The following is an 11,027-nucleotide window of genomic DNA, read 5'->3' as shown; positions in this document are numbered from 1 at the left end:
GGTCATTAAATATTTAATCATTTGATGTTTGCATATTGTTTTGTAATGAAGCTTTTAACCACTCATTCAAAATGTATTTCATGCCTACCATGTGTGAAACCCTCATTATAGATTTAACCTATGAGCCTATTCTTTCCAGGTATAAACAATCCTATGAACTTTATTTTAAGAGCACAGAAAGATACAGACTGAAACTTACTGCCACAGAAAATAAAAACAAAACATCTAGATATTATTAAATTGACTTGGCAAAATTTTCCTTCCTTTGGAGACAGAATGTCAGCTTCTCATTCCTAATTTTTTAAAAAGTAAAACATATACAAAGGTAAAATATAAGTGGCTCCCAATTACATTTAGACTCTTAGCTGAATGCAAGAACAGAGCAAAGAATAGACCCAGCAAAACTAGTTATAATGGACACACCATTAGCAATAGATTTGCTTTTTAGATGGTGACAAAAATATTTAGAAATATGAAATAATTGCCTACCAAAATGTCTATGTTTATTTTAAATATTAGAATCTTTAAATCAGCTAATGACATGGCAGCAAATATTGAGTCGAAGTAATGCAAGATGGCAATTATTAATTTACAGATGGCCTTATCTCTAGTTGACTGAAACCACCATGACATGGGAACAGAAGTGTAACTCCAAAAGCCACAAGCCATCCCAGGTGGCATAGCAGATCTACAGGAGAATACATTTCAATGATAATTTCCATATAAGTATAACACTTAAGGAATTGAGATTCACTTTCATTTCCATGCAGGGTATCAGTCTGTCATGGGGCATTTACAGGAATATCTAAGAGCCAGAATATAAGAAAACAAATTCCACTCAATTTCTTTTTTTTTTTTTAACTAGATATCCAAGAATGAAGTCTTGAAGATTCATCTTTTAAGATCTTAACTTATAAAATGAACACATTCATGCAAAGCAGATTTCTAGGCATCTCAAGAAAAGAACAAAGTTAAAATGCAGGGTATATATTACTATATTCTTGTAGCCAACAATTACTAAGAAAAATCCATGTAGCAGTACAGATTTATGTCTGATGTACATGTGTACAAATTTATGATTTCCAACTTTAGTTTGGTGCAGCATAGCAATATTTTATATATTCCTATTTTACTTGATCTTTTTTTTTTTGTTTTTCACAGACAGCTCCTAACACTTAACATGGTTCCAAATGTTTCACATGTTTTTGAGACTATTTCTACTTTCTTATTCTCAAAAGCTAAGTGTGCATTCTATTTCATGGAGAAAATAAATATTCCCTTACACATCGCCCAGTTGGAATATTATTTATTTTTACATTATTTTCTTCCTTCTTAGTGGAAACATTTATCTTCCTTCTTATTATTCTGTTTCCTGAATCCTCCTTTCTCTAATCTATACAACTTCAAATTATCTTCTCTTTCCCAAAATATTTACCTCTTCTGTACTATTTTCTTCTCATTTTATACTTTAAATATACACTCTCTCTAGCCACATTCTTTTCATAAAAGTCCTTCCTAAGAGCGTCACTGATGTCTGATTCTTCCAGTTCCTCCAATCCACTGATTCCTTAACCCAACACATTCTGTATTCTGCCTACATTATTCTACCAATACTATTTATACCAGTGCTTATTGTATTTATCTTCTTTCTCACCTTTGGTCCTATTGAGACATCCTTTGTTCTTCAATCTTTCTACTTTCTTGGACTTACGGAGTTTTCTTACCAATTTCTATTCTCATCCCTCTGTTTCAGTCTCCTGGGCAGGTTCCTCTTCTTACATTTGCCTTTGATTAATTGTGTTCCTCCAAGTGCCAATCTTAACCTTGTTTTTCCATTAATCTTTACTAAATCATCTCTTCTACACTGATGGTTTTGAAAGCCAAAGTTACATAACTGTGCCCTTTCTTGAGACCCAAATGAATCCACCCTTTTAGGGAGCTCCAGTGAGTATTATGTAAACATTTCAAGTTCAGTATGTGAATTCATTATCTCTCATCTGAGCCTCGAAACTGATCCTTCTTAATAACAGTATCATAATATTAATTGCTAAGATCTCTTCAAGATTTTCCTAAATGTTTTATCAGTATCATCTCCATTGTCTGATGAGCACAGTAAGACGAAAACATTAAGTAGTATACCCAAGATTATGAGCCTAGTGAGTGATGTATGTCCAGGGCCCATGTTCTCAACCATGACACCCATGGCACACCGAGATTCATAGTTCCTCCCTTCTGCTAATTTTGTAGACAGATTACTATTATTCTTACTATTTGAGATGGAGTCTAGCTCTTGCTACCCAGGCTGGAGTGCAGTGGTACAATTTCGGCTCACTGCAACTTCCGCCTCCTGGGTTCAAGCGATTCTCCTGCCTCAGTCTCTGGAGTACCTGGGATTACAGGCGTGTGCTATGACACCTGGCCAATTTTTGTATTTTTAGTAGAGACAGGGTTTCTCCATGTTGTCAGGTTAATCTTGAAGTCTCGACCTGAGGTGATCCACCCACCTCAGCCTCCCAAAGTGCTGGGATTACTGCCATGAGCCACTGTGCCTGGTCCAATTATGTCTTACTCGATCAAGACAACACCCTTCCAACTGGTCCTCTTAAATCTAGTTTATCGTCCTTCCATCCTATTTTCCACATAGCTGCCAAAGTTATCTTTCTAGAAGACAAATGTGATCTCATTAAAATCTTTCCATGGTTTCCAGATATTTAACATGGATTACAAGATCCTGCAAAGTCTCATCTTTGGCTGATGGCTCACTGATTTTGCTTCTGATATTTTGCTCATGTTATTCCTTTGAGTAGTCCTTCTCCTGGTACATTCGCCTCGGTAGCATCTTCTCATTTTCAAAATTGCCCAAATGTGAACTTCAAGACCCTCTTACCAGATTATGTATTTCTTTTCATACCTTCCTGTAACACTTTGTACATATTTTTATTGCAGTTTATGTGAAATTGCTATGCTTAAACTTTCTTACATTTCTCTTCTGCACTAATCTGTAAGTCTCTGGTTTGTTTTTGTGTGTGTTTTCTCAGCATCGAACATACTGCCTAGCAGACAGTTGGCATTGCATGTGCCTTTTATGTATGGAAGGAAGGAAGTTTGGAAGAATAGAAGAAAAGAGAAAAGGGAGGGAGGAGAAAAAAAGGAAGAAACTGAATTTTGGAAATATAAATCAATGACTTTAATATTGAATTGATAAAATTTTATTGCAGGTTATTAAATACATGTTTCTAAATATTTAAAAACAGAAGCAATCATTGAAATACAACATTAATTTATTAAAATAAATCAAACTAGGCTGACATCATTTACTTTTTTAATAGGGTTAACCGTTTTATAAACCTAAATCAAAATTTCTATAAAGCATTTGGTCAATACCATTGTTATATTCTTACCAGCAAGATAGAACCAAATGAAATAATAATGCTGTTAAGTGAATCCATAGCTGATTCAATTCTCCATGCTAAAATGTTTTGATTTCTATATTTTTTCACCCTTGGAGAGGATCTTTACTTGCCTTTTATTCTCATTTTGCTGTTTAACATTTTCATCGCTATGAATAAAGTTATAAAAAATATTTCAAATTTGTCAAGTGACAAAAAGCTATAGGACTGTACAATATTGCAAAGAACTAAGGTTTTGGAACCAGACACATTTAGGTTTAAATCTCACTGCAACATGTAGCTGCACTGTAACTTTAGGTCCCTTTATCTGACTGACTCTAGCTTTCCTTATCCATAAAAAGAGAATAATATCTAATTCATAGAGTTGATACGGACATTCATTAGATAAGACTTGTAATGCCTGAGAAATTAAAGACTCATTAAAATATACCTTCTAATTATTTTTAAGGGTTATGATTTCAAAAAATAATAACCTTTAGAAATGTTCAGTTAGCTCTGAAACTGACAATATATAACCTAAACAGGATAATTGTCAACTATTATGTCTTAGTATAAATATTAACTGTCATGCAGTACTCTGATTTATTAGCTATTTATATAAAATTGGGGGCTTTAATCAAGTACAAACTCATTGTGTATCAACAATGTAGCATGATTGATAGGCAGAAAAGTGACAAATTTAATTTTAGCCTGTATAAAAAGAAACACAGCATCTAGAACAATTTGTGGAGTATCCCCCTCTTCCCTGTCCTGCTGCCTGATTATATCAGTCAGTCCGCAGTGGCATATTATGCTTATTATGGATGCAAGAGGAGTGTGATTAGACACCATGTCATGGAGAAACAACAGAAAGATGCAGATTTAATGGAAATAATAGATACTGGAGGCTCCAAAGGGGAGATCTTGGGAAGGGGGTGAGTGTTGAAAGATTGCCTATTGGGTACAATAGTCACTATTTGGATGATGGGAACAGTAGAAGCTCACCCTATGCAGTATATCAAAGTAACAAACCTGCACGTGTACCCCTTGAATCTAAAATAAAATAAAACAACGATGCAGCTCTAATTCAAGTCAAAGGCAGGCTTTGGAAAAAGTATTGTGGCTGTCTTGCCGTTTTAAAAAAGAGTGTTACATGAAATATGTACTAACTTTATTCAGTGTGTTGTGAGAGTAGAAAAGATAGACATCAAGGGAGGAGCACTTTTGCTTGATGTAAGTAAAAACTTTCTTACATGAAGAGATTTTCAAATATTGAATGGGCTGCTTTATAACATAGTCTTATAACATAGTTTCTTGTCATGGTTCCCCCAGGAATATTCAAACTTGGACACCTCACCATTTAGACTGTTGCAGGAGCTTTGATTGCATGGAGTTGGAAGTGAAATAGACGTCCTCTAAGAATGAACATGCTTTGAGAGCTCACAAATTTTGAAGCCGTAGAGAGCCTCATATTCTTAAACTTGTTTTGTGCCTTAGAAATGCATTAGGATATACGTCACATATCTATAAGAAGTAATTGTAGGTCTAAAGAGAGTGTTGCCCGGGGTTTACATAGCTTTAATCTGATGCTCAGTTCCTACCCTTACTAACTTATAACCTTGGTCAACTTACTAACCTCTCTGAATCTAGTTTCTCATTTGAAAAAAAACAAAGGAAATTTATGGGATATCTGGCAAGGTTAAATATAATAGAGCATTTAATGAAAATTTTGAGCACATGTTAGTTTAATACAGATCTGTTTTGCTTTACCCTCGGTACTGTGGGTGGAAACATTAAATTATAACATTGGAGAAAATCCACCACCAAATCATTCATTGACAGGTGGTACCCCAGTAAGAGTCTGTCACATACACTTTAATACCAGGTGGCCTTCTGGAGACAGCTTTGTTTTCATGGATAATATCATTGGCCTGGGGAAAGAATCTAAATTTTTAGCTTCTCTGGGGACTGACAACAATGACATGGGCTACACAGGTTGTGGTCAAAGGCGTTTTCCCATATCATCCCAGCCTGGAGAGTGAAAACAGAATAAGTTGTCAGAGTAAACCAATGCAAAAGCAGTGAAGGGATTTTACAGTGCTGATGTTCTCAATCAAGAGCAAGTGCTGCCTACGCAGCTGCTCTATCTCTGTTGTGCTGCGACAGAGTGCATAGTAGCAGTAACAGCACTGTGCAAGCTATGATCTCTGACAGGCTTGAAATGAAGACATCTGCTTTCCTTTGGAAAGTGTGAGACAATGTGGTTGACACAGGGGCACTATTTAAATCTAGGGAATACACATACTTGAGCTTATCCAAAATTATATATGATAATAGGGGATTATTTCATCCTCTTCTCACTTGTTTTTTTCTAGTTACAGTAAGGCAAGATTGACTGGGAAATTATTGACCCTTTATTTTTTTTCTGTGTTTAGGTGTCATAAAGCATAAGCTCTTTAAAAGTTGAGAAGTGAGCAAGGAGTGAAAATGAAGACTTGTGTCATTTACTTAATAATCAAAAGTTAATAATATGCTTTTAAAGTTCCTAAGGTTCTGCTTAATTTTGGATTGAGCTTGAAGAGGCTGTTAATTGATCTGTGTCCTCATGTTCTTTGTGAACTGGAGCTTATGTGGCCCACATCTTAGAGCTGTCATTTTGATTGAGATAAGCTGTGAGTGCATAAGCAATGCCTGGCTCAAATAATTCCTGGCATCCCATGATCTTAGATGGCGAGACTCTATCATGCCTGAAAAAGGACTTTTGCAATGAGGGCTTGGCCATCCCTGAGCCTTTCAGTGCTTCTCCAGGTATAGAGACACTCAAATGATCCAGCATGGGTTCACAAGGCGGGGACGTCAGCATGTTATTGATAATCCCACTATGAGGGAGGAGAGTGTTTCAAGATTACAAGAAAGCTTCTATTATCAGAAAAAAAGGAAAGTGAGACTGAACAAGCAAAATAGCCCATGTCCACTGTAAACTTTTGGATTTTTTTAATCTCATTCTGGCTTTTCCCATAGTTAATCTTTTACTTTATATGTTTTTACGTTTTAAGGTGCATATTTTCTAAGAATTTCTTGTTTTGGAAATAGATCAACCTCAGAAGTATACTCTTTGTTGGGGACCTCAACTAATACCTCTTTCTTTTCCTTTTTAAATTTTTTGTACAGACAATGTCATGCTATGTTGCCCAGGTTGGTCTTGAACTCCTGGCCTCAAATGATCCTCTCTCCTTGGTCTCCCAAAGTGCTGAGATTACAGGTGTGAGCCATCTTGACTGGCCATGTGCTTATTTCTTTTTTATTTGAAAATAAAAATAAAAATTTTGAATATATTCTATTTTTTTCTGTTTACTCATTGTCATGTATTTTCAAACAGATAAAGTATATTAATTGCCTGAGGTCCATTTCCTATTTGATTGGTTTCTGATGTATTAGAAGTTGATATTTGCAGCTTCTGGAGCATTCTAGAAGATTCGAGATCATGCAGATCTGTAGAATCTCTCCTACTTCCGCCTCATCTCTTTTTGAAATTTCAAACAAATAAAAACATTTTAAAAAATGAACAATCCCAAAATATATATTGCTACCAGAGTTCTTATACCTTCTTCCTCCAACTACGTCATCTGAGGATGCTTTCCATAAAGGGGCTGTCGTTCAGTGTCTCACTACCACAGCCACTTCCTCTACTACCACCTACCTCTACCACCATCTCCTGCTAAGTTATCACTGTCAATTCTAATACCATACAATTGCTTTCAGAAGCTCTAATCTCTGGGAGGATGAATGGAAGGAAGTAGGGCAGCATAGAAAAGAGTCAGTCTGAAGAGCAGCACTAGCGTTTCCTTTTTGTTGATCCAAGGACAGAGAGTGGGGATGGATGAAAGACCTGTTTAACGAGCTGTCTCACTGAGCCTAATAATGTGAAATAGTCCAAAGTGAGAAGTTTCCAATGTTTCATTTGCTCTACAGGAAATCACTGCCTTCGTCTGGGTGAAAATGTTGATTCTTAATTTCAGTTTACCTTATTTAATTTTCCATTTTAAGGATGAAAACTAAGAGCATTAAAAGCCAACAGTACCACTCAATTTTAAACCAGAGGACCAATCTTTTTCATAATTTCTAATTTAAAAATATTCAACATGTAATGGTATTAATGATCTATATGTAGTTTATTTATTGGAATGTTAAAAAACATGGAAAGATTCTATAGTCTTCTTCGTGTAATATTAGCATCTAGTGGATGGGTTCTACTTTTGCATGGTTCTTTAACTTCTTTTATTCATTCAATTATTTCTTATTTTGACATAAAATAATTATTTAAAATAGTTTTCCTAAACTTTTCTCATTTATGTGTATGGATGAATAAATAGATACACAACTGTATATAGTCTATTTATAGTATATATACAGACATACATATTAACTTTTATTTTCTTAATTTCTAGTAATACCTGCATTTCTCCACTTTCATAGTCTTAATGTTTCATCTCATACATTTTATTTTTAAATTTTAAGGTTTCTTATGTTTTTAATCTTTTATCTAATTGAAATTTGGCTTTTATTGTCTTAAATTTATTTTAGAATAATTTTAGATTTACAGAAAATTTGCACAAAGTCAAGTTTCCATACCCCTTTCACCTAGCTACCATGACTGAAGACCTTATTACTTAATATTGGAGTCTTACATGTCCATGATATATTTGTTGAAACTAAAATACTAACATTGGTACATGAACATTAACTTAACTGCAGACTTTATTTGCATTTTACCAGGTCTTCCACTAATGTCTTTTTGGTTTCTTTGTTTCAGAATCTAATTCAGAATATCATATTGCACTTAGTTTTCAAGTCTCCTTAGTTTATTTTAATCTGTGAAACATTTTAAGTCTTATTCTTCTTAAAGACATTGATGGTTTTGAAGATTACTAATCAGATATTCTTTAGGACATCCCTCAGTTTGGTTTTGGCTGATGTGTTCTCATGATAGATGGGACTTATAATTTTCTACATGAGACAACACAAAGATGAAGTGCCTCTCACCTCCTCATATCAGGAGCTCCATGATATCTAGATGACATTACCAATGTTTAATTCAGTCACTTAGTTAAGTTGGTGTCTGCCAAGTTTCTCCACTGTTATGTAAATTTGTTTTCTCTTTTCATACTTTGTTCTTCAGAAGTGAGTCACTATGGTCAATCTACATTGAATGAGAAGGCACTTAAACTCTACTGCCTGAAGGGGTTGCATCTGCACAATATAATTTGAAATTCTTCTATAGGGAACATTGTCTTTCCCATTTATTTATTCAATCATTTATTATTATAATTTGGGTTAAGATCCAATATGCATTTTTTAAATTTATTATTTTATTTTTTAAATATATATATTTTATTGCATTTTAGGTTCTGGGGTACATGTGAAAAACATGCAGTATTATTGCATAGGTACATATATAGCAATGTGGTTTGCTGCCTCCATCCCCATCACCTCCATCTGGCATTTCTCCCCATGTTATCACTCTCCAATCTCCCTCCTTGCTGCTGTCCCTCCCCTAGACCCCCACAGCAGACCCCAGTGTGTGATGCTTCCCTCCCTGTGTCTATGTGTTCTCATTATTCAACACCCGCCTATGAGTGAGAACATGCGGTGTTTGATTTTCTGTTCTTGTGTCAGTTTGTTGAGAATGATGGTTTCCAGATTCATCCATTTCCCTACAAAGGATGCAAACTCAGTGTTTCTTATGGCTGCATAGTATTCCATGGTGTATATGTGCCACATTTTCCCTGTCCAGTCTATCATCGATGGGCATTTGAGTTGGTTCCAGGTCCTTGCTCTTGTAAACAATGACACAATGAACATACTTGTGCATGTGTCTTTATAATAGAATGATTTATAAACCCTTTGCTATATACCCAGTAATGGCATTGCTAGGTCAAATGGAATTTCTATTTCTAGGTCCTTGAGGAATCGCCACACTGTCTTCCACAGTGGTTGAACTAATTTACACTCCCACCAACAATGTAAGAGTGTTTCTATTTCTCCACATCCTCTCTAGCATCTCTTTTCTCCAGATTTTTTAATGATCGCCATTCTAACTGGCATGAGATGGTATCTCAATGTGGCTTTGATTTGCATTTCTCTAATGACCAGTGATGATGAGCATTTTTTCGTATGTTTCTTGGCCTCATAAATGTCTTCTTTTGAAAAGTGTCAGTTCATATCCTTCACCCACTTTTGAATGGGTTTGCTTATTTTTTTTCTTGTCCAATATGTATTTTAAAAACTTTTGTTTCTCAAGTTGTTTCAGTTTTGGCCATTGGAAGCCCTTTCAATTTGGCTTCTGTTTCCTTTGGACAAGGCTCATGCTTGTTTCTGGGATATATAAGAATTTGCTTTGAATTTATCTGTCTATTTAAGTTACAGAAATATGGAAAAAAAAGCTTTGCTATTTCAGAGGACATATATGTTGTGCACTTGACTTTTTAAAATTCACTTAATAATTCTTAAAGAGGAAATTATATCAGATACAGACTAAGAAACTGAGACTTTGTCATTGGATAACTTTCACACTAATACAACTGATAAGTAGTAAATTTAGGATGGAACCCCAGATCTGTCTGAATCCCTGGCAATTTGGCATTTCTGTAAATTGGGGGAGGCATGATTAAAACAGAGGGTAAATTAAACACAAGTAATCTAGGATCTACTCTTAAAAGAGTTTACAGCAATTTAGAACATCATATTGGTCCTCTCATGTTTGAGGAATTTCTTCCCATGTCATTTATATATTTTGTGGCAATATGGGAGCTAGATTAATTTAAATAGTCACTATTCTTTCATTACATTCTCTGAATGCTTCCAATTCATCTCTTGGCCTCAATCCAATCTCTGTTACTTCTCCTGGCTGTTTTCTTCCTCATTATTTATTGTTTCCATACTTGCTATTATGGATTAGTTCTGCTTTATTGCTTTCAGTATTTACTCCCTAGACAAGCAGGAAGATTGTTGAAAACATATTAGCTATTCCAAATATGAAGATCTACTTTAGAACATTTTTAGATTTAGAGAAAAATTGCAAGTTAATACACAGAGTTTTTATATGCTCCACATCTGTTTATTAACATCTTACACTAGTATAATATTATAACAGCATTTAATATAATCAATGAACAAGTATTAATACATTATTATTAACTAAAGTCCAAACTTTATGCAGATTTCCTCAATTTTTTTATGATGGCCTTTCTCTTCTCCAGGGTCTCATCCAGGATACCACATTATGTTTAATTGTTATTTACTTGTTTTTATTTTAGTTAGGCTTTTTATTGAATATGACAGTTTCTCAGACTTGCCTTGTTTTTAATGACCTTGAGAGTTTTGAGAAGTATTGGTCAGATAATTTTTAGAGTATACTTAACTTGGACTTTGTCTAATGCCTTTGTGTAATTTTCTTTCAAATAATATAAAATGGAAAAGGGAAAAAGGAGTAAAAAAGCAAACAATGAATAGGGAGTTGTGCTTGAAGGAAGAGTATTTCAAGTACTTCTGAAATAATATTTGGAATTACTTTGCATTGAAAATTTGTTTCTTCCCCTCCATTTATTTATTCAATCATTTATTTCTATCAGTATGGAC

Source organism: Saimiri boliviensis, chromosome 13, assembly GCF_048565385.1.
Source record: "Saimiri boliviensis isolate mSaiBol1 chromosome 13, mSaiBol1.pri, whole genome shotgun sequence".
Classification (NCBI taxonomy): Eukaryota; Metazoa; Chordata; class Mammalia; order Primates; family Cebidae; genus Saimiri; species Saimiri boliviensis.
The sequence above is the reverse complement of the archived record's forward strand: the minus strand, read 5'-3'. Positions refer to the sequence as shown.